The 3,379-nt window shown below is 35.4% G+C and overlaps 1 long non-coding RNA gene across 1 annotated transcript in view; it reads right to left on the reverse strand.

Annotated features, from left to right (window-relative positions):
* Positions 1–637: 637 nt before the first annotated feature.
* The window catches only part of LOC145267958 (uncharacterized), a 16,931-nt gene continuing 14,189 nt past the window's right edge, over positions 638–3,379 (reverse strand). Inside the window, exon 3 of the long non-coding RNA XR_013864854.1 lies at positions 638–989. This is a non-coding gene — a long non-coding RNA (uncharacterized LOC145267958). The remainder of the gene's footprint in view (positions 990–3,379) is intronic.

Consider the following 3,379-nt stretch of genomic DNA (forward strand, 5'->3'; position numbering starts at 1 on the left):
GGTAACTTCCAGGATAAAAGCCCGAACACTTTTAATTAAAAAAAAAAAAAAGTTTAGCATATTGTATATTTTTGTCTGCTTAAATCGCATTTAAAAGTGTGGGAATTTTTTTTTTTAAGGTGGAGATTTTATTTACAAGAACACGTTACACTTTTTAATAATAATAAAAAGAAAACATTTGTAAACAAAGCATCTTAAAAAAAAAAATAAAAAAATAAGCGAAAACGCGCAAACACCGCGTTTGGAACTGCGGAAACTACAGTTCCGACTTGACTCATATTAACCGTTCTAGGTCGGGCATGCGCACAAACGAATTTCACTAAGAAAGTGTAACTGTGAATTTCGCAGCTCCAAGCAAAGTTTTGCTTTTATGCTTATATGAGTATGGAGACAATTATCGACATTAAGCTTCAGGATTATATATATATATATATATATATATATATATATATATATATATATATATATATATATATATATATATATATATATAATTAATATGATATGTTATCACATAGAAAGAAAAAAAATAAACGTATTCTTTTTAACGTGTATCGATAATAATGAGTAGAAATGACTTGGGGGTGCTGCAGTTCCACAGCACCAGGCACGAGCCGCCACTGATGGCACCATTAAGACGAGCGACCGTTTGTGCTCCAGAATTAATTTTTCTACATAGTCACTACCATTACTCAATGTACTTTTGCCAGCGATGAATGATGGCTGTGCATGGGCGTCCGGAGTGCCCTTTGTCATACGAGAGTCATTCCAAAAGTAAAGCCTCCCATTTTTTAACTTCAAAAGTTGGACACTTACGAATATAGGAGGGATACCATTAAAAATGAGTAAACTTTTGTGCTCTAGAATTTATTTTTCTACATAGTCACCACCATTCTCAATGCACTTTTGCCAGGAATTCAATGATGCACCTCTATTTCTGACGCACGTCCATGACAGGGTTGCTTTTTAGGGTCTCATACCGACAGTATCTGCAACGAAAAGATGAAATTTTCAGGTCATAAATGTATAAGTTCAGTCATCATAACAACGCAAGGCAATTTGCAATCCATCTCTGGTCCATTTGGGTGGGATAAAAAAAAATAGGAGGTATAACTTTTAGAAAGCCCTTCGTATGAACAGAACAAGGCGATAAAGTTAGGTGACAATAAGAGTGCACTCGTTACACACGTGCTAACTCACAATCATAATTTTAGTACACAAAAAATATAGTTAAACACGCACACGTCACCAGGCTTAGATAATTTTAAATGAATCCAGTCTTATCTAAAAAAAAAAAAAAAAAAAAAAAACGAATAGTGTAATGATCCGGTTTCTTCCAGATATCTACCCCATCTAATCCTAAATGAAAAATAACAAAAAAGGGACGGGGGGGGCAAAGATTCAAATATACAACAAATAAATGTTAATAAAGATAAGATAAGTTATTCTTCTGCTTACCTGGATAAGTTTTGTGCGTTTAAATGTATTTTAAAGCTTTTATTAGGTTCGAAAAACTTGTAGAGCTGAGTTGGTAAATTAAACTAACAATCAACATGGCCGACAATAACATGCCGTTTTCGGAGTGTTAATGGCTGGAAAGTTCCAAAATAAACAAAGTTCTGATAGAAATCCACTCAATAAATGTCACCGTGACACTTTCTGGTTGTCTGTTTAAATTACAACCTCAGCTCTACTAGTTTTTTCAACCGAATAAAAGCTTTACAATACGTAAAAACACATAAATAAAACTTATCCAGGTAAGTAGAAGAGTAACTTCTCTTACCTTCGGTAATATTGTAGCCTCGCCGTCGCCACGGCGAGATCTACTCAAATAGAATAATGACGCGCAGCTCCAACTGTAAACCCCAGTTGTGCGCGCGGCTGTGTAAAGATCGTTTCAGCTACGCGCACATTTCCTTTCTATATCCACGCAAATTCAGTGGGCATAAAAACTGAAACTCTGCCTTTTCACGCGGACGTTTTCCAAGGCACTTACGCCTCAAAGATGTTTTTTTTTTTTTTGTTTCTTTTTTTTTTTTCATCCACTCGGATTACGAAGAAAGCAAATTTCAAAAATATTTTTCCGACAGCCTTCGTGGAGCCGGTTTGAAATCTATAAAAAGGGCGTTTTGCGCCAAAGCCAATCAGTCGACACCAGCCAGCATGCTATAAGCATCAACATCGATTCCGCCCACGGGACTGTAGGACTGACCTGAGTCATCCCTAAAAGCCAAGAAATAGGACGAAAATAATAACATTCCCCCCAAATAATAGTTTCTTATCCCCTCTCTTTCTCCTCCTTATAAACCGAACACAAACCAAGAACTGCTATCCAGAGTCCCTCAACATCCCCCCTCTCTCTCTCTCTCTCTCTCTCTCTCTCTCTCTCTCTCTCTCTCTTTCTCCTTAACCAAGCCCTAGCCAGCATGACAGGCAAGTAGCATGACAGGCAAGTAGCCAGTATACTCATAGCCACCGAACCAACAAGATGTACGTTGCCGGCGAACATTATTAACAAAAGGTGTACTCTGTACTCTCTCCAACATGTAAAAATGCAAATAAAGTTATTTCCTTTTAAAGGTTGACATTGGTATTACTTTTATCATTCGGACTACCACTAATAAAGACAAGTGCCAGCCAGTGTTACAGGACGTTAAACTCATTTGATTCTCGTCGTGTAAATGGACTTTTTACCCTTTTCTTACTCTTTGCTAAAGAAAGCAATTGACTTTTACGTTGTTTAATTATTTCTGAATTATTTCTGTTGTTTAATTATTTCTAACCTAGAACTTTTACTTTTTCTACTTCATTTCATTTTATTACCTCAGTCGCAGGAAGAGACACTCAATTAAGAAGAAACTTTCTGGTCTTCTCTTTTCACTTATTTAGGATTTTGAGAAAATAAATTTTATATAAAATTTATTCTCCGCCTCGGTCATCTATGTTTGATTGTTCAACTTCATTTTGCACACATATTCTTCTTATTATTTTTTTGAGTTTGCGGGACTAACATAGACACCCATAGTCCCGCAACAGTATCATTTATTTGTTATATATTTGAAGTTTTTACTTTCTTTTTTTTTTTTTTTTCGTTTGTCGACTTCTCTGTTAAATCACGGCCACGCCTGTCGGTTCTCTCCCTTTTGATTCCTTTCATTTTCTCCTTTTATATTTTTCCTCTTCATCTTTTCTTATTACCGGACCGATAACAACCTATGAACAACCAATAACCTTTTAAATATTTTATCATTAACTTCCACGCTCTTTCATTCTTTTCATTCTCATGATCGTATCTTCCCAATAATCATTAACCTTTGTTGATCTCTTAATCGCTTACATTTTAATTTAAAAAAAAGACTAAATTACGAGGAAATACATG

Source organism: Euprymna scolopes, chromosome 4, assembly GCF_053919585.1.
Source record: "Euprymna scolopes isolate OS-2025 chromosome 4, ASM5391958v1, whole genome shotgun sequence".
Classification (NCBI taxonomy): Eukaryota; Metazoa; Mollusca; class Cephalopoda; order Sepiida; family Sepiolidae; genus Euprymna; species Euprymna scolopes.